The sequence below is a fragment of the Anser anser genome, assembly GCF_964211835.1.
Source record: "Anser anser genome assembly, chromosome: 11".
NCBI classification, from domain to species: Eukaryota; Metazoa; Chordata; class Aves; order Anseriformes; family Anatidae; genus Anser; species Anser anser.
This window is the reverse complement of record NC_139732.1, coordinates 17,202,506-17,224,066: the sequence shown is the minus strand read 5'-3', so window position 1 is coordinate 17,224,066 and position 21,561 is coordinate 17,202,506. Positions and strand designations below refer to the sequence as shown.

Genomic DNA, 21,561 nt, shown 5'->3' with positions numbered 1-21,561 from the left:
AGGGAGGTAAGTAGAGGGGTTGAGGAATCACACCTGTGTGGAGGTTATGTAATTAACCTAGCAGATGTTGTGCATAAATGAGTAACCAGAGTTTGTTTGTTTGTTTTCCCTAAAGAGTATATTCTCTTAGGTTCTAGAGATAGCACCTCCCTTTCTTTTTCAACATACAGTTATTCTTGGCAGAATTACTTAATTTTGATAAGGAATGTAGAAAAATACATCCTCAGTAGGCCTGTCTCTTCAGAGGTGGACATTTGTAGGTTTGAGTAGACAGCATAATACAATGTTCCCTACATGAATATCCATTAATCAGGGTTTCATGGTCTTCCTGTTTCCAAGTTGTATTCAGACATGGTTTCAAGGTAAATGTTTTATTCTGCCATGTCCAAACTTGGCCAAGTTAAGGACTTCAAGTTTAATGTGAAGAAGGGGGCATTTTGGAGCTCAACCATCTCTAAGATCAGTTGAGCAAGCTTTCAAGATCATAATTCTGGACTCGTGGGGAATTTAGGTGCTTGAGTCCCATTTTATGAGTCTACATCTTTCTTTGAATCTGTCCCTAAGGCCTTTAAGTACAACAACTGATTTTCAATTCCTTGGGTGATATTGTTCATTTTGATTATAACTTTGCCTTGGAGGGACCAAGTTGACTGAGAAAATTTTTTCTTGTGAAAGAGAAATGAGAATTGTGAAGGAAATGGGCAGCCAGTTTTTAATATAAGCATAACTAGTAGTAACGTACCAAGTGGAGTTTGATTAATAAGAAACAGATTCAACTAATTATAAGACATGGACTAAATGTTCTTTCACTGATTCTCTCAACCAACTTGCCCCCAGTGATTAATTGTAATAGCATTTTACAAGTAGACAGATTTAAGCACGTGCATAATCTTATAAAAGATTGAGGTCTAAATCTTGTGTAGAGGTCACATTACTGTTCAGACTAATGATTCCCTATGTATTTGTTCAACTCCAGCTTATTGCAGCATGGTATCTAATGACAAGAGCCTAAATTCATATGTTAATAGCAAAAGCAAAGATTTGGAACAGAAACTTGTAGGAAGGAGCATTTGTAGAGCTGTTCTGGACAGTCCTTTTTTATTTAAATAGATGGGTCAGTGACCTCCATCATCCTTATATCTGTGCTCAGTGTTCCACTGTGCAGCACAATCCCTTGATTGAGAGGAGCTATTAGAAAGCTCAGCCAGTTGAAAAATCTGACCTGCTGAACACTCTTAGGTACTTTATAATCAAATAAATGATCACATATATTCTCTGCTGACAGCTTATGTCTGTCATTGCAGAACTGCTGAATATTGTTAACATGCCTACAGATCTGTAATGAATTGTTTCGTCACTTTGTTTTAACTTCTTTAACAAGTTTGTTTGACTTCCTTATTTTTCAGCACTTTAATCAATGGAACTCCAAATTTCTCCCATAATGTTGCAGCACAGACATCCCTTCCTTGGTAAGCTTGTTTTTAACATTTGTAGCTCATATGTTATATCTGGGAATTTTTACTTTGGGGGGGTGGGATTACTTTTTTTTTTTGGATCATCAAAGATGAATTCAAAGCTCATCCTTCGATTAATCCATGTAGAATTTCTCAAATATATTGTAATCTAAATGAATAAATATTAAAATATCTTTTTAAATGATTCTATAAATATTGATTGCTTTTTTTCTATTCCTTAACTTGGTAAGAATATTTCAAAAAGCCCATAAAATTCTCAAAACAATCAACAGTTGAATTTATTTCAGGTTACTGTCCTGGCCCCTACCACCTCCTGCTTTGAGTTAGGCTGAAACTATAGTTAGCCAGATATGTAGATTTGCTATTACCCTCATTACATTATAGCAGATTTAAAAAAAAAAAAAAAAAGTCTTGAGGTACTCTGTAGTGGAGGTAAAATGGCAATGTTAGCTACCTAACCAAAATGTGTTAGAATTGTGAGTGAAACTGAGCTATACCTTTGAGCTTCATTTACCCTTTACCTTTGATGCAAAACTCGAACAAGCAGAAAGACTTGTTTTTAATGACAGTCATTATTTGGCTTCTGTAGAGCAAAATGATTAAAGGTATATTACAAGCTCTATTCTTTTCTTGTTGAACATTATGATTTACCACTGGAAGGAGCTAGAGTAATGATGTTGAATTACTGAAGAAGCCACCATAGGGCCAGCAAAATGGTTAAATAATCTGTGAGAAAAGGAAAAAGGGAATCAAAATCTTACCTGAGAGAAAGAGAAAGGAATCAGTTATTTTCTGAGATGCAGAGGGCTGTTGTTCTGATTTAGAAACTCTTACGTATGAAAAATGGGTCATATGAAAAGCAAGTATGATAATTTTAAAATGGAAATTATTTTCTTCTGTTAAAAAATAAATTATGTGGGTGGAAACAGAGGGAAGTTAGCAGAAAGAAAAAGCTGCTCAGATAAAACAGATTGTGTGTCTTGCTTGGCAAGGCTGCAAGGTCGTATAGAGGGACTGTTACCTAAAGTAAGGAAGTGACTCATTTTATTAACCAGATTTTTTTAGAGTTTGTTTGTTTAAATCTAATAAGTTTCATAAGGATGATGGAAATAGATTAATGTCTTGAAAAGAATGGAAAGCCTTCTATCCTTTTTTTTTCTTTTTTTTTTTTTCTTTTTTGAGTTTCTGTGTAATGTAATTATCTCCTGTTTAAATGTCATTCATCTTGGACACTTTCATGTTTCACTCTCAAAAAATGTGGTTTTAACTTCTAATCTAGGGGAGGGTCAGAGGAAGGTGTGCATGGGGAAGGGGGGTGTGTGTTAAAGACTAGCAGGGTATTTATCTCATTGTGAAGTGCAGTAGATAAACTTATTTTAAGCAGAGTAATTTTGATATGCAGCAGACTGAACCAGTAGGTGCCACAGCTCAAGCTTAGTACAAACAGTCAGCAAAGTGCAGCAAAAGCCAGAGCTGGCCTAGTGCAAATGTGGTCTGTAGATAGAACCAAGGGTGCGCTAGATTGTGCTCCAAGGGCACAGTGCAGACTTGCTCCAGCAACTTTTAAAATTGATATCAGAACTCAGTTAACTATATAATTAAGCCATCTTATACGTGTAAGATAATGTAAATGTGTGATTTTACATTAGGAGCTAAATAATCATCTACGTCTCCTTTTCATCATAAATAGGTAGCTGACATTTACTTTGTCTGTCATACTCAAATACTAATAGCATACCTCAGCTAGGTAGCTCATTCAATGCAATTTTTCTTCTCATGTTCCTCGATCACTGCAGGTTTGGTTGTTGATTATTTTTAACTAGTGTCTTTGTTGTTTGTTGGGTTTACTGTTGTTTTCTCCACAGAACTGGTATTGCTATATCTTGATCTGTCACCATGGCTAAGAAAGGCATGTGATGCTGAGAAGCAAACTCAGCACAGGCTTAATGAGCTCTTTCATATTTGCTTGCATGTATTATTAGAATAGCGAAGTTTGTGCCTATTGTCTTTGTTCTAGTCTTACAGCAAAAAACTCTGATGAAGAATCAATCACCCAAAATGATTACCATCCTGTCTGGATTCATTCAAGAGCTAGTGATGAGCTACATACCTTTATCCCATCCTAATGTTCATTATTGATGTTGCTATAAAAGACACTTTACACTGAATGAGAAAAAGTAGGTGGTAGAAAGAGTTTTATCCCTGGTGAGGCTAACAGTTATTAAATGATGAGACAAGCCTAGGTGATGCTATATGATCTAATAAAAAATGTCTTCCTTTTGTGAAGAATGGCACAAGGGGTCTAACCCACAGAAAGCTGTGACAAATCACCTCCTGATCTACAAAGAGTCTGAAGCAAATCCTCTACACTGAAACTGCTAGTAGATTCCTGTTAATACATACTGCTGCTTGCAGCAGTCTCTTTGCTGCCTGATCTGCTATGTAGCCATTTGTGTCCTGGCAGTGTAACTTACTGTTTTCCAGTTGTGATTTCATTTGCTTACATGCTATACAAAATGACCTCACAAGGACAACTGGAAGGCAGAGCCATTGCATTTAAAAGCTCTGTTCCCACATCAGCCTGATGCATCTGACACCAGTGGCTTCTGATTTACTCCCATTCCCTGTATCTTGACAGTTGCTAAAGCACAACGTTTTGTTCAAGTTGTTCTTTTGAATTAAAGTATTTGAGAGCTGTGACTACTATCCTGTCTTTTAAGAAGAAATTCTTGCAGTGGTTGGGATTACAGTGTTATGGCATTTAACTAATGGCTCAGGGGAAAATAAAAAAATAAAAAAGAAAAAAAAGAAAGAAAGAAAGAAAAGATGTGTATATTCTTTGGTGTTTTATTAATTTCAGGCTAATCCCTTTTCTAGTTCTGTTAATTTTACTGGGTTAGCTAAAAACGCTCACTTGGAAAAGTTGCACCCAGTTCATTTTAGACTAGTTTGGCTTAGTTAGTGTCAGGGGGTGGAGGGAGAAAACAGGCACACATTTCTGTAAGCCTCTGATCTGGTAATCCTCAGTAATATTTGTCTTTACTTTCATGCAACAGAAGACTAAAAGCATTTGTTTGTAATAATACAATAAACAATGTCTGAAAAATGTAATTTCAAAAAGATAGCCATTCTAGATTATGGGATTCATCAAAAAAAAAAAGAAAAAAGAATATTCTGACAAGAATATTGGCAGATCGGACTTGGTCAGCACTTCACAATTCATTCTTTTCCCAATTGGAGTGGACATAATAAAGCCCTGATAGCTCTTCCGTTACAAGATCCTGCACACTGCATGGTATATAAAGACTGTACAAATGCAATATCCTATATGTAGCTTTTCCAGGACAGTAGGCTTCCTCAAGGACCATGAATAAAGCTGTAGGAACAATGTATCGTTCTGTGTCCAAAATAATAATAAAACAGCAACAAACATTTTAGTTAGCTGCAAGCTCAAGTTTTTAAATATTTGGGGAAACGAAAAGTAAGTGAACTGCCTTGTCCTCTTTCTGTTTTACATTGATTTGGTTAACTTCTTTTCTTTCTTTTTCTTTCTTTCTTTTTCTTTCTTTCTTTCTTTCTTTCTTTCTTTCTTTCTTTCTTTCTTTCTTTCTTTCTTTCTTTCTTTCTTTCTTTCTTTCTCAGCTTAAAATTATTTGCAAGATTTAGGCTGAATTTAGAAATAGTTGCTAGTCAAGACTATGTTTTCCAGGAAGTGTCTAGAAATTTAAAATGTATGTGGCCCCATCCATTAATGAAAACGTAGTTGAGTTTGATGCAGAAAGAGGAGTAATTCACTGCTTCGTTTTTAAATATTCATTCAGAGCAAAACAAGTAATACTTGTAAGACAACACAATTTGAGTTAATAATGAACCTCAATTTTAGTTCTGTAAGTATTCATTTTATACCTAGACTCTCCTGCATGCTCCATAATCCCTACTGGGCTTAACTAACAGAGGTAGAATTATGCCCAGACTGACTATATTATCAGACATATATGCATCTATTCACAGTAACATTGAACATCAAACTTCCTTCATTTGTATAACTGTTGTAAAACACAAAACTATCTGAAACAATAATCCACAGAGAAATTGTGTGTGGTAGGAATTCTAGAAGTCTCTAATTTATTCAAGGATCCAGGAGAAAAAAAAAAAAACATAGTTAAAGAAAATGAGTTATCCACCAAGAGAAGGTGCTATGCAATTGACTGAATATATGATTAAGAAAGAAAGCATTGTGGTTAAGAAAGTTAAGAACAGAAGAAAACACCATGACAAAAATTCCTAAGGCAGAGTGAACCATTCCATTTTAAGGTGCATTTGGGAGAAAAGTATATGAATAATACATTTTATGTAATATTTTTGCCATGCATTATTGAATATATTAGTGCTGACTACAAATAATCAAATGCTTATTCCATTACGGTTTTGTGATGCACTTAATATCATCTCTTGATGCCGTTAGCATAAAGACATCATATTGGATGTTTTACAGCTCACAATATGTTTTTGAAACTTGAGATGGCATACAAATATTTTAGGAGATGATTCATTACGATATAAATTCTTTATATCAACATTCCAATATTGGGGGATGGGGGAGATTCTTTACTCAAAGAAATAAAGTAGAAATGAAAAGCATTTGCTAAATCATGTTTTCATAAATGTTTTCTCAAGCTTAATAGCACAGCTCATTAGTTCTGTGACTCACCTCTTATGATATTCTTGAAAGCTCTATTCACTCTTCAGTAATATATATATTTTCACATTGAGAATGCTTCTTATTATACAGCTATGACATTATACAAAGTTCACATAAACATGTCACAAATAAGTCACACATCATACTTAGGTGGAGTACCAGGGCTAAGGGCCCATGAGCAACACATTTCTCACAAGTAGCCAACCACCTACTACTTGAATTAAGAGTAAAATCCCAATGCTGATGACATCACTGGTATAAGTGATTCCATGCTGGCACTGATGTTAGTGTCAACAGACATTTTCCTATATACTTCAGCATGCTTAGGATTTTGTAGTATTAATTAAAAAATAAAAAAAAATGCTAAGAGAGTATTCTGCAGTGTAAGTAGCAAGGACTAGCAAGTGAATTTTTTTACTCATTTCAATATAAAATGTCTGACATAGGGCTTTTTAATAAGTGTAAATCTAAAGATATATGAATTTAACAACTACTTGCAGACGAGGTAAACTTAGTGTCCTAGTGTTGTAAGAGTACCATTCACAAAACCTTTAAGAATTGAGAAGTATTTGTGATAAGTTCCCCTCTGTAGAGTCTCTAAGTAATGGAAAGCATTTTAATTTCATTATAATTTGCCTTTATACAATGAGAAGGTATTTAACAATTGGCAATAATATGAACCAACTGTCAGAAAATAAGCATGCATGTTGCATCAGTGAAGTTTTGTAAAGCCCTGGGACCCCGTTCATCTTGTTTTATTGAAGACACTTGATTATTTCTATTGAATCAGTAGGTTCGTAAGCTGTAGTTCATGCTGAACAATAAACAAACAATGCTGTAGTTTAAATGTAACTGAAATTCATTATTGGATCCCTTTGGATACAACACATTGATTAGTATTACTTTTTTGGCACAAATCTTATTGCTTGAGAAACTCTTCTTTTATGAAAACAGTCCTTCTTGTTTTTAGTATGTCTAAAAATTCGTTTGACTCTGTACTTCAGTGACCTAGTTCTATGATTTTATTGAAAATTGAAATGCACCATGATCTATCAATTACTCAGTCTTGATTCTGTGTATGTGGAGGTCAGTGACAGACCCTCTATACAACACAAAGAATTAGATTCATGGTTTTATTTTTCCACTCATATAAGTAATTCAAAATTAAATAAACTTACCACTTTAAGCAATGTGGAAAATGCAATTTTAGTTTACTGGAAAGAAATGAGAACTTCCTAGAATTGTTTATTACCTTTAATATTTACCTTCTTGAAAAAAGAATGACAGTTATTATTCCTTTCAGTATGTTTTCTGCATTCAGCCTCCATTATTCTCTCTAGGCTTCATTTTAAAATGGAGCACGACAATTGCTCAAATCCAGGAACTCCTGGAATAAAAATAAAAAAAAAAGTGACTATCGCAGGTCAGACCTCTCAGTCATATAACCCAAAACCTAACTCATTATTGGGTGTCAGAAAAAAAGTTTTGATTTATGACCTAAGGGCCAATTTATGACCTAAAGCAGGAAAGTTAATCTCTTTTAGTTCTTAAACAGTAAGAGTTTCCCTTTACTAGCAAAGTATTTTCAGTGATTTGTCTATAATGAGAAGTATATTGGTATTATCAGGCTTCAGCTTTTCAGGTAAGCATTTATTCAAATCAATTACAATTCCATCACGTCCAGTCCTATTTGCTTTTAAAAGAAACAAACAAAAAACCTACTCAGTTTTATTCTGTAAAAAATGTGTGAAAAAACATTGTGCAGAGCTTGTGTTCTTAAACTTTTCTCTCAATATTATTATTATTTTTTCTCCTGCTTACAGTCCACTTCATTATCATTTCTAGTGTCCTTGTTAAGAAACTCAGCATCTTCCCAAGAAATGTTCTAAGGGCAGTTAGATTATTGATTCTAGCTGAAGCAAGTTGAACAACTGCTAATTTCTATTTATGCATAGACTCTACCTCTTTTATACTCTGGCCTTGGAAGTCTTGCTTTTTCAGGCTCTATTAAACAAAATTTGAAGGATAAGGAGGGAGGGCTGGTCCAGGGAAAGGACTATGGGTAATGTGAGTTTGCCAGAGCTTTGCGGTGACTGTGCCCAGATGTCTTACTAGGAGCTCCACAAAGAAAATTGAAACAGGATAATCTGTATTTAAAAATTTAAAACTACTGAGCAAGATAGAACAGAAAATGAAAGTGTTTTAGAAAGACCTTTTTCTTCCATGTTTTAGCACATAGACCCCTACGCTGAGGTTCAAATTAACTCAGTGACTTCGTGTTCCACCAACCTCTGATCCCCAAGTAGTTCCTTCAACCTCAGCAGCCTGTCTGGCTGCTTCCCACCTGCAGCAGCTTCTCCAAGGCTAATCCCAAAGAATATTTTTGGGAATGGAAAGTTAAAATTTAAATATGCATCATTCCTCAGTACAATGGTCACAGCTTAAGAACGATGCCATTCCATTTTATAGTTATGAAGGAGAAAGAACCCAGTTATTCTTCAAAAGAGGGGAAAAGGGAGCAAGTTAGTGTGTGTACACAGAGAAACAACTGTCTTCTGAGATCTTTGCACTGTGAATCCCATTTTTACTTTTACACAGATTTATTTTTGTTGTTAAAAGGATTTGAAATTTGGAACTATTATTGTTATCTTAATGCACCTCCCTTCTCCCAAAGGAAGTGTCCATAATCATCAATGAAGGTTTGAAGGTTGATGTCCCTTCCTCTATCCCTTCTCACACACACACTTCTGACTACTATTGCTTGTAAAGAACTCTGGAAGCATCTTTTTTTTTTTTTTTTTTTTTTTTTGTACAAAGGAAAGCAATTGCTATCATACCAGCTTGACAAGAGGAAGAAAAAAGTAATTTCAAGCAAGATTTTGTACCTTATGCTGATTATTATTCGTATTAAAGGTACTTTAGATTCAAAGTGGTAGAAAATGCAGGAATAGGCTTTTGGGGGGAATTTTGTTTCTCTCCTAGACATCCTAAAATGTCATTTGCTGGCTGCAATCTTCTTCATATTCTTGAAATCCTAGAGTAAAAAACTGTTTTATTTGACCATACGTGTTAGCCATCAAAATTAACTGCTCTAAGCAGGATGCAGCAGATTATTTATGCATCAACTGTGTAGTCCTGTAATTAACACGAACTTCAAAATCTAATGAAATCTAATGGAAAAATAGGCTGTCAGTTTTGTCAGTGAGCTTTGGGTCAGGCTATAAACATGCAGGTGGAGACAAGGACTGTAGCTTTTCAGTGTTTCTGCCTGTGCAGTCCTAGTCCTCTTGAGGTCAAGATGATTTGTTGTAAATCTGTATTGCGAAAAATAGTTGTCTTCTAAATTTTCTAATTGTAAGAATCTTTTTGTCACGTGTGAGGAAGGACCATTGGTTGTTTCCTGGACTATCATCAGGAGCTTTTCTACTACTATTTCAGGACCACTTTTACCACAGTCCTAGTGGATGACAAGATCACTTCATGCAGTGAAAAAAAATTGTTGTTGTTACCAGGGATATTTTGTCACTGGAAATTTCCCTGGGAATATTTTTTTTCCTCATTACTGTACGCACAATTGGCAAAGTCTGTCAGTGCAAGGCTTCCAGCTCAATTTTGAAAACCCAAGAGGCCTGAATAATTCAGATAATCTGCAGATAAACAAGCTGACTTTGTGGCACTTATATGAGTTACCAAGCCTATTGAGGCTTTGTCATCAAATTCACATTTACCAAAGAGTTATAAGGATCTTTAATGTTGTATAATTCATCACTCCACTGTTCTGTTTGGACTCTAAGAGCTCAAATCTCTTTTCACAAAGTTGCGCTGATTTTAAACCACAGCAATTTCACTAGCTTTAGTTCTCAGTTGAATGGCTCTGAGTGAAGAATCAGGCCCTTAATATTTCATGTGAATTGTATATCAGTGCCATGGATCACTGCAGCAAACTCCGAAGCTTAACAGGTCAGATAAAATGTTGCAGTTGTTCTATATTGCTTCTGTCCTGAGAGGGCCCTCAACTATTCTTAGCTTACATTTTAGGCCTCTTTCTGCTACTGGAGCTCTGCAAAGTTGTCAGAACCTACCTGCAAATCCAGGTGAAGATTTTCATTGCTTTTGCTGACTTGAGAATAAAGGCACAAGACCAACAACCTGAATCTTTTTTTTTTTTTTTTCCTTAGAAACAAGCTATCACACTTGGACAGTCAGAACCAGATTTTAGAACTCTTTAAGCATGTGATTGTGGGACTAATGTGTGACTATAATTACTTCCTTTATGTTTGCCAGCTGGGTAAGTAAACATTGAAATGCCAGCTTACAATAACTTATTGCACAATTGTCTGTATAATCACAGTAACTACACATCTAAAATATCTGAAAAATTGTCCTGCAAGTCTTTCCAACAAGAGGAAGAGGAACTGAACAGATTTAAAAGCAATTTTACATTAGAAGTTGTGCAAAATATTGAAGTTTACTAACTGTACTCTACAACATTGTTTGAACCAAACTCACTTTCATATCCCTGAAATTCTGAAAGCTTGGTTTGATTAATATAAAATTAAACTAATGACTAGGCAAACTAGCTGGCATAATCCCATACATTAATAGATTTTCAGAAAGCATGTGCTTTTGTACAGCAAAATCATTCATAATGTAACCATGATATTTTTTTAGTGTGCTTTAATTGTGACCTTAGTTACGCTTATTCAGATCAGCTAGTTTTGCTGAGCAGCTTCCAGCCAGTTTCCAACACTCTTGATTAAAGTCTTCACTAACACACAATGTCAGTCAAGGCTGTTCTCGTGCACATCAGTGACTAGAAGGCCAGCCCTGGTCAAGCCCTCTATTTAGGAAGAGAAGAGGGTAATGCAGCAGGTTTTGAAGATAGGAATCCTTAGGGAACTGGATATGTTGGCTTTAAGAATACTGAGTAGTACTGAATATCTCAGCCGTTGGTTTTCCTCAGGTCTGCTAACAAACTGATCCCTTGTATCTGAGGTTTGGGTTTAGGTATATTAATACTCAAGCTCTATTAATAGGTAGCTCTTAAAAAAAATAAATTAAAAAAATCCAGTTTTCCTGAACCAGACGCAGGGTTGCTATTGCACGGTAAAAGGAGGAAAGGGGAATCTTTGGATAAGGGAAATAAACTGGAGAGAAGCAGATAAATGCAGTTATATACCTGTATATATACTTTATGCAAGAATGTGTGTCAGCTCTCTTATCACTCTCCCTGAAGTGTCTCAGCATGGTGTATTGAACAATGTAACTAATCTGCATTAGACCATTCCTTTCCATCAAGGTCTCTTTCAGAGACACCTGGAAAGGGTTATGTCAAAGGAAGGCAGCACTGTCCAAAACCCCGGCTTCAATGAGTCTCTGTAGCTTTTGCAATAATGCTGGCTGACTGCACAAGTGCTCTCTAACAAGCTGCCTAACCCTTTACCTTCCATTCTCCATATTTAGCCGATGTATTTTATGAAAAGGTCACATCTTTTTGCTTCTCTTTGCACACGTTTAGCAGGCCTATGCTTAATCTCTCTTTGGAGCCAGCTTCCTTCCTTTGCTTCCCCATGCTTTTACTTCACCCACCGGTCACAAGTCAGTTTCTGTGCTTTACTGTATTATTGACTAACCAAAGTACTCCCTCTACTTAACTTTGATTAGGGTACAAAAGCCAGAACCGAGTATTATTAAGGTTCAACTACTAATATGGTATATGGGCCAGCTCTTCAGCTTACAAAACTAAGAACATTAATGCTAGAGTTTATCAAGCTTCAGGCACTGTCTGACTTATCTCAGTTTGTTTTCTGCTCGTCTTCAGACCAAACAACTAATTCTAGTTTTCCAAAGCACTGTTTCTGTGACTGAACACCTTTGGCATAGCAGTATCTATAGTATTTAGTTCAGTTGTTTTGTGTCTTCAAAGATCTATATACCAGAAGAACAATGGCGTGACTCAGTTACCCATGCATTTGTAACCTTTTGTCTACAATATGCAGTAGGAACTAGCAGGGTGTGAATCTTACTGTGCTTAAGAAAATATGTACTAAAAAAAAAGTCTGAAATACCTCTTTGGCAAAAGATGACTGTCTTATCACTTTAAATCTCTTTTTCTATGCTGGCTGGCCATGTAGTCACAAAATTGAATTAAGTGCTGTATTCCAGTCCTTTCTTTCCTTATGCTATGACATTCATCCTAAATTTTTAAAAACAATGTCTCTGGCAGAAAGCTTCATATTTCTGTCCCATGGAAATCTCTACAAGGTTAAGTTTTACTTGTACAGGAGTCATGTGTGGAATAAATTCCCCCAGAAACCAAAGATCAGTGCTGTTTCTCTACCAACAGCTCCGTGTACTGGGAACGTTTTACTGACCTTGCCTTCTCCAGGTTGGAAATACTACCATTACTTAGTTAAATAATAATAATAAAAAAAAAGGCTGCAAAGCAAAGGAAAACAAAGAAAACCACTACTAAAACAAGCACCACTTTTCTCCCTAGAGAAAAGATGAGAAAATAAACAATGCATCAACAGATGTTAGTCACATTGCTTAATGTACTATTGGACAATACAGCAGGAATTGACACAGTTCAAAAATCTAAAGGGAGCATAACAGAACAGATGGATTTTGGGAAATGATGCCACAGAAATCTCTTCTTACGTGGCACAATTGTCCTGTGTAGGCAAAATGATACCAGATTACAGTGTTGAAGAATAAATGAGGAAACTATTTCATATTTTCCTCTCCAATTAAATGCTGAAAGTGCTGTGGTTTCTACTGTTGTAAAAAATTCATGGGGTAAGTAAACAATTGTACAATAATTCCTGAAAAGTCTTCTTTTTAAATTTCATCACTTATTCTTGAGCTTCTTCCAAACCATTTGTTTCTTCGTGCTAACACACTATTTTTCAAGGAAAGCAAAAAAAATTTCTAAATTCATGTGTTCCGATATTGTGGCTTTTTTTTTTTTTAGTTTTGAAGTTTGTCAGTAGGCAAAAACACAGTAAAAGTGTACTAAAATATTTCAGATAAAAGATTAGAATTTCAGAAGTATTTTTTAGTATCAGATCCTTATTTATACACATAAGTAGAAGCAAATCTTTTCTGGCAACCTGCTGCAATTATGGATGCTGTGTAATTGAGGGCCTCCTCTTGTGGAACTCATTTGAAAAGGTGTTGATAGCCTGTGCAACAAGAAGTGCCCGTACTCCCTCAGATGCAGATTTCAACGCATCTCTGGAGTTATATTACACTCTCAGAAAGACACTGAAACATGACTATTAGTTACACTCTACGATGTAAAATAAATGATGATCTCTGCAAGGCCTTGTACATCAAATGAAGTTGCAAAGTAGGTCACTAAAATTATAAGCATGGTTCTTGACTCACCCATCTCTGCTATTGCTCTGCCATCCTTGACTGAAGTAGATTCATGGTCATGGTGGGAAATTAATGCTGACTGGTGACAGGCAGCCTGAAAATCTTTGCCTCCCTCCTCTCTTTCCACCAATGAAAAATACAACTATGTTCTCATCACTTTGGTCTGCTATTTGTTGATTCCTGAATGTCTCAGAATAATATTAAATAATTTAATCTACCATAAGTGAGGAGAAATCTTTATTTGCAAACTTCATCTGTGAGAATTTTAGCTGTGCAACATCAGTGTCTTTTTCTTACAAATGAGTTTAATGTGCCTACCCAAAATCAATTCTGTCACAGAAAAATACTCTAATTACATTTTAGTGCTGTGACTGAATTTATTGCCTTTACAGATAACATCATTCATGTATAACATGTACTTAAATGGAAGAATAATGTATCTTGAAATAATTTTTAAGATATTTATGGTAAAACTGTGGCAGGTATGCCACAGTGCAAGTGAACAAACTGAAGGATATTTTTAAAGCTCATTCCATACCTTGCTCCACCCCATCTCTTTGTAGCTGAGATAATAAAACAGCAAAAATGACTTAGGGATACATTTATCTGTCTCTAGTTATCCATCAACCATTTTCTTTCTTGTATGTTTTCCTAAAACAGTATACACTAATTCCAATGTTTTGTCTCTCTGAACAATACTACATAAACGAATAATGCCACAAGACTTCCTAATTTTGACAAAACATTGGAATAGATAGGAAGATTGTTCTTAAACAACAGTTCAGCGGGTTTACTATCTTGATTTTTCTGCTCTGAGCATTAGCCTGTTTTCTCTGCCTTAAAAGTGATTTTTTGAAAACAAACAGCAGAGTTTGACTGTGACTTAAGAAAACAGGTTAGCAAGAAGGACAATGTCTGTCCCCAGAAGAGTGAAGCAGTGCTGGCCAATAAAAGGCAGACACAAAAAGCTACATTATTTGTCTGGGTTTCAAACTGTTCCAGTCCTTTGTGTGTGCTTTCTGTTTCTACACAACAAACACATGACAGGACCTGACATGTACATAAATAGGCAGGAAAGTGTCTGCAATTGTTCTGCTGAGAGTCCATGTGTCACCATTTCTGACTTTCCTCAGAAAGACAAGAGAGAAGCATTTCCACAGTTGTTTTCCAAAGCTTTCTGCATTAGCTTGGGAAAAATCGCCCAAAGATTTATCACTGCCAGCGCAAGTGGATCACCTCAGGGTTGCCTTCTCAGCCTTCAGGCAAATGCAAGAGATTTGCAATGTTTGCAGTCTGGATCAAAAATGGCTTTGGTCCTAGAATACAGGATTAATTCATATCAATCCAGTGGCATTAGGAACTGCCAAGAACAATGACAAGGGCCACCAAAGCCACTTGTCCTTAGTGTATCTGTGTAGCTTTGAAGACTGCTTCTGAGCTTATAGAATAATTGCTGCACTTATCTGGACACCATGTCCCGGTCAGCATACAGTAAAAACGAACAGAGAATCTGCTTTAATTTCATGTCCCTTCCACATAGTGTTTTTCCCACTTTGTGAAGTCTCAGATATATCCTTAAGGGGAACAGTTCCTTGGAAGCCTGTCTTGCCCAACCTGTGTTGTAAATGCAGATGAAAACAGGAAATTGTTGACATTGGTAAATGTTTCAGACTCGTGCTAGCCATGATAGGTGTTAGTATTATGCAGTCTGGACAAAGGCTCTTGCAAACTGGGTAGGAAACATTCCAGAATTTATGACTGTGACTGTAAACATCCTTCTACCAAAGTGGAGCTTCCCTTCTCAATTGCTAGGATGTGGTAAATGACCTTGTTGACACTTCCAGTCTCTTTCAATACAAATTAGAACATGTTAGTCTAAACTGAAAGCATCTCTTTAAGCCACTTCAACACAATCTGTAAGAATGTGTATGCCTGTGCCCTTTCTCGCTGTTCATGAAGTTTCGACTGTAAATATTACTGATGGTGACACATATGTTCCCTAGCTAGTTTGTAGGCATAACTATCCCTCCGCCCCCTCGAGGAAGGGGAGCATATTCCTTTTGGGTTGCTGCAGTTGAATTCCTTCCATAACTGGTCCTTCTATCTTATTTATGTTTAAGGATGGATATTGATTCCCAGTCATATCTTCCCTTCTTTACTTAGCAGTGCAACAGAGGGAAATATCTAACCTTTTCCTCCTCAGATTCTCTCGAAGAGCAAATCCCAGTGAAAAAAAAATAGAGTACTAATATATTACTTCTTTCACAATCCATGCCTAATGCTCACTCTGCTAATGAACTAATAACTGTGCAAAGTAAGCCATCATATGAAAAGATACACTGACGTGGATCAGAAATATTTGAATGCCCTCAACATGGGGTTATGGAACTACTGTCAACAGAAGAAAGGGGAGGGAGGGGGGTTATACTTACTTCAACATGACAGGAAAGTGAACAGAACTGCTGAACAGAAAAAGGTGGCAAAAGGTCACATTACTAGACCATTCTTCACACAGCTGCACTGATTATGTACCCTCACCAACACCCTTTTAAAAACTCCTGGGTTGAGACAGTGTCCCACTACCATGGAATTTCTGACTCTCTAGGCGGTGCAGCTGTGTTACATTTAATTTTTTTTTTGATAATAGATTTTTCATGAGGCAGAAGAGTTAGTGGCCTCCAGCTTTTGCCAGATGATTATTAAGTGGCTTATCACCTAATACAAAGGGAAAGGACGTATGAAAGGTGAATTTAAACCCTGCTTTCTTTGATCTTTTTAGGGGGCAGAAGGGAGAGTAGTGGAGGTCTAGGAATCCTGTCATAGCTCTTTTTATCCCACCTAAAGACATCATAGTATGAATGAAATGCTTCATGCTTCCAAAGCAGTCTGTAAAAGAGAAATTCAGAGTCAACCAAAGCAATCATAGAATCGTTTGGTTTGGAAAAGACCTTTAAGATCATCACGTCTGACCATCCACTTAACATTACAAGTCCACCACTAAACCATGTCCCTAAACACCACATCCACACGTCTCTTAAATACCTCCAGAGATGGGGAGTCCATCACCTCCCTAGGCAGCCTTTTCCAATGCTTAACCATCCTTTCTATGAAGAAATTCTTCCTGATATCCAATCTAAACCTCCCCTGGCACATCTTGAGTCTGTTGCCTTGGAGAAACACCTTCCAGTTTTCCCTCCAGAACATAGAGTCTCCGAGTGGTCAAGAACTAAGTGTGAGCTTAAGCCATGAATCTGAACCTCCTGTGAAGTACTTTATTCCAGTGTCCTTGTATTTCTGCTTCACTTCTCCAGTTCCTGGGCTTTCCCTCTTATCAATAGGATGAGTATCTGTAGCCCTTTATTCCTGCTTGATTTAATGAACTGGCTACAGAAGGCAAATATAATTGCTCCTGTAGCACTTGTGTAAAGAATAATAACAATAGTAAACATCACAGCAGATGTTGCTATTCTTCCAGCATTATTCAGTTCCAAACAATCTACTTTCCATTAATGAAGAAAAATACAAATGCAGAATTTGGCAGTTGAGAGGGAGAAACAAAGGAGTGATGTGAGTCTGAATCACTGAGTTTGTTATGAAGAAGCATTACTATGGCTAGTGCCAGGGATTATTTACACCTCTCTCATTTGTTGTATAACAGCTGCCCTTCTTTTTAAAATATATCTGCATATAGTGAGTGTGGTTGCTAGCTGCCTAACTCTCATGTGCAAGCCTTTCTCATATGCCACACGTAACAGTCATACTTCTGTTTGGAGAAGGAACTCTAACAGTTCTCAACTGGAAAGGAGATTCAGTAGTCACAGAGAAAATCTGCAGCTGTCTGGGCTAAACAAATCTTAATGTCTTCTGAATGTTTATCACTGCTCACTTGCTGTTCTCATGGTTTTATTCTATTTTAGTCTTCTTTATGACAAGAGAGCATTGCTGAATACTGATGAGATGAAACATTATTCAGATCCAGGCAATATTTTTTTTTGTAGTTTTTGGGAGCCCTCGCTATCTGACCTACAATATTTTGGGTACTGTTTCAGACAGAAGGGTTACATTCTGCTGTTCTTTGGGGCTGTGGATGGAGGAGATAAAAAGAGGCTGGCAACAGAGAATGTCTGAGAAGATCTGGTTTTAAAATTTTGATCTGTTTAAGTTTTCTTCCTCCACCAGTAGATGTTACCTTATTTTCCAATATCTAAATGATTTGTACAAAATATCAGATGAGCCGTCTTTTAGTTAAGGAATCTGCAACATTAGATAGATCCTCAGCTGACATGGTTTCCATGTCTTCAAGCGAGAAGAACTTTACAGTTCTGAGCTACATACTAGTAGACCATTGCAATTGTATCTGAGGTTGGCTATGGTAAAATCTGGACCACATTTCTGACCTGCAGTGTCTGGCTGTAGACCTCTCATGGAACCAAGTTAGATTGTAATAAGATCTATAAGCAAACTATGTTTGAATGTTAGGCCACTTAGATAAATCCCTTAATGGATTTATGTGAGTACAGAAGCCTAATACTTAATAAAGTTACTGAAGGGTAAACTGAGCCACTTGGAATATCTATATAAACTATTCCTCCTGAGATGGATACCTGAAATAGAACTGGGTGTCTATACAAACAAGCCCAATACAATCTCTGCCATTTATCTGCATGACTCCTCCCTAAGTCTACATGTTTCAAAAGAGTAAAATGACTGTGGTGCACAAAGCTTTCCTCAGCAGCACTGCTCATTCCACATGCAATCATTTATTTATGTATGCATGGTTTCCCCAGTATACCTCCCTTAGATTTGAGTTATCAATTCTGGAAATCAATAAAACACATCTGGTAAGTAAAATTTGGATGGTATCATGCTGTGATAGCTTTTGTAATACTTCCTGCATTCATTATTAATGGTTCATTATTGAATTAATAATTTAAAGTTATCTCTGATAATTTTATCAGTCCCCAGTCTGGTGTTTTTTTCTCTCTCTTTTTTTTTTTTTTTTTAATTTTCTATTATTATTTTATTTGGGTATGACTTTATGTTCTGGGACCAAAATCCTTCATATATTTTCAGTGCTTCAGGGACTAATCAAAATACAGTAAAGCTCAGGGAAAATGAATAGGTAAATGTTACTTAATATAAAGAAAAGGTAAGTTGTCTGTGAACCTCATTTAATTTTTTTATTTTTTTTTTCTTCTAAGCCTTCTACTTTCTCCTATATCAGTAATTCACTTTCTCTCATATTCGCTTTGCAGATGTAAGGGGTCTATCACTTCTGGGACCTGAATAAAGATGAGGTTGAGAATTCTACCTTTTGAATCAAAAAAATGAATATCAAACAGTTTCTTATAGCTAAAGATAGTAGCAGTCCAAACAGGAAAATGTGGGATTTAAAAAATCAGTATCAAATTTTCACTTTAAAGAGAGAAAGTTAATTCTTAGATGAGGTGAACAGCAAAGTCAGTGGTGACCAGTAACTTAAAAAGAAGGTGTTTAGTCTATGAAATATTAGTCTATGAAAGTTCTTCTTTGTAGTAAGGTATGGAGAGTCCAGTGTTACACCATTTAAAAAAAAAAAAAAAAAAAGAGTTGTCCTGCATGGTGGATATACCTGAAAACAGTTGTTCCAGAAAAATATTGTGTTCCCAAATCTCCAGGTAGCAGAGACAGCAGGAAAGTAAGAATGTCACTGTATAATAAACGTATAAGTTAACCTCATTGGAGTCAAAAAGGTGTTTTTCTACTAGCCTCAGTGATACCAGGCTTTTATATCTATTTCTTGTATTTCTTTCATCTCCATGATCTTCATGATTTCTTCCCAATAAAAACTTGCAGAGTAAACAGAGTAAATGCTGTGTATTGTATGTAATGTGGAGAACTGAATACATATTCTCTAGCAAGGGAAAGATTTTTATCAGGAATAGTATAATTGATTTCTAGTTAATATTTCATTTACTTTTGGTACATTTTTCAAATTTTGCTGCTTTTTGTACAGATTATATATATATATAAACCTCATATCACATTGCACCAATTAGTATAAAAAAACATTGACTTAAGAATAAAGAAATCTTTAATCGTTACATATAATCATATATTAAATATATTGACTACAAGATATGGCTTAAAATGCATATTTGAATGATCAAAATCAAAAGATAAAGGGTATTTAGAAAAAAAACAAATAAGTGTTTTCTATTCCTACAGCAATGACACTGGGAATCAGGTCATTACATATGGGATGGGAGACCGCATGAAGAAGTGTAGAGCTGAGTTCCAAGTTTGGTGCCAATTGAATACTGGGCAAGATTCCAGATAGCATCAGTAATGTGGGAGAACTGCCGAAAGTTAAGGTATGCAGAACTGGAGGAAAGATAAAATTGCAGAATCCCAAACTTTACAGCTCAGTAGGTAGATTTGCTATCTGCAAAAGAACACTAATTTTGTTGAAGTCTATGTATCAAAGAACATACCTGAGAACTTCAGAAACATTTTTTTTTCTGCTTTTGAAGCTCAGAATGAGAAGGACTTTCCTTTCCTTTTATTTATTTATTTATTTATTTATTTATTTATTTATTTAATCAAACCTTTTTTAGGCAGTAGAATTCCTAAAAGAATAACAAAACTTCTTGAGGGGAAAAAGAGAAAAAAAAGAAAAAAAAAAGAAAAAAAAAAAAGACCACTAGGTCTCTGAGCAGAAACTCCTTGGAGGCAATGGAACCATTTTTTCTATATAATTCAGTTTGGCTGAGGATTCTTCTCAGAGTAACGCTACTAGAAAAACTCCAATGAATTTGTAATAGGAAAGATCAATCAATAGGAGAGACCTTTTTCAGAATGTTCTCAAACAAACTGTAGAAGTATCTTCATTTCAATGGTAAAGTTCACCATCCTTTTGGGCACCTGCTCCAGAAAGGACTGGCAAACTTTGCTGAAAAGGAAACAACAGCAATCCAGTTTTCATCTTGCACAGTATTTGCCTTTTAGAAACTGGATGGGATCAACTGCTTCCTTAGTTGCAGATCACAGAGTGTTTTTTTTTTTTAATTATTTTTGAAGATTATGGATTTCCAACACTTTCCCCAGACTAGATGCTTTTCTACTGCTATGTAGAAATAAAAGCAGCTTTTGGAAAATTCCAAGAGTAGGAGAGACAGTTGCAATCCTTTCGTTTTCAATACTTCATAGCACAGGCCCTAGGATTCCCTAGAATTAATTTTTGCCTGTAGTCCCATAGCAGCTGTGTAATTAGAGCTTTTCTCTTAGATAACCTCTTAATTATTTTTGTTGTTCTTCTTTGAAGCCTGTCCTATTCTTCAGTGTACTTCTGCGGATACTAGAAACAGACACAGTATTCCAGAGTGGTTTACTGAATTGACAGTACTAAGGCAATATGACCTGTTTCTTGCTATTTTATATTTTCTTGCTTATTACATATAAGGATCATGTAAATCTCCTTGGTGCTCGCTGTTTCACTACAAACTCATGTTTTTTTAATTATCAGATTTCTACGTTTGTAACAGAATCATTGCTTCCTAGGGTAGACAAGTTTCCTTTCCTTTAAGCATGGCCTACATTCTTGACAAAACTACAAAACTACACCTTTCCATTTGAAATACTTAATCCTCCATGCTTACCAGATCCAGATCCAATAGTTTGTTTCAGGAACCTGTCTTCTTCATTGTTTTAATTCCATTAGTCTTCAAATTAGTAATTATCTCTGCAGATATGCAGGTTATCTCGGTGGATACTATATAAAGAGGTATGTAAGATAAATAGCTGGTAACTAGTGATATCCACATTGTCTCTGTTTGTTGCACGAAAGTACTTAAGAAGTTTTTAGTTTTCCAGAGAATGTCCAAATACTGTTATCTGATATTGCTTACTTTTTAATTTCAACACATAAACTTAAAATCAGCGAACAAAATGATCACTGCTGATAATATAGCTATTATTACTCACTGTTCAGTATTCAGAAGAAGCCCCAAAGTAAGATGCTTTTCA

The 21,561-nt window shown here is 35.9% G+C and overlaps 1 protein-coding gene and 1 long non-coding RNA gene across 2 annotated transcripts in view; one reads left to right on the top strand and one right to left on the bottom strand.

Moving 5' to 3' along the window:
* The window catches only part of LOC310905284 (uncharacterized protein), a 289,193-nt gene extending 281,628 nt beyond the window's left edge, over positions 1–7,565 (bottom strand). Inside the window, exon 1 of the transcript XR_014588894.1 lies at positions 7,443–7,565. The gene's annotated coding sequence lies outside the window, so the exon portion shown is untranslated. The remainder of the gene's footprint in view (positions 1–7,442) is intronic.
* Positions 272–20,672, top strand: LOC310905286. Its single transcript, XR_014588906.1, has 4 exons — positions 272–362; positions 1,407–1,469; positions 10,356–10,465; positions 19,765–20,672. It is a non-coding gene; the product is annotated as an uncharacterized lncRNA (long non-coding RNA).
* Positions 20,673–21,561: the final 889 nt, after the last annotated feature.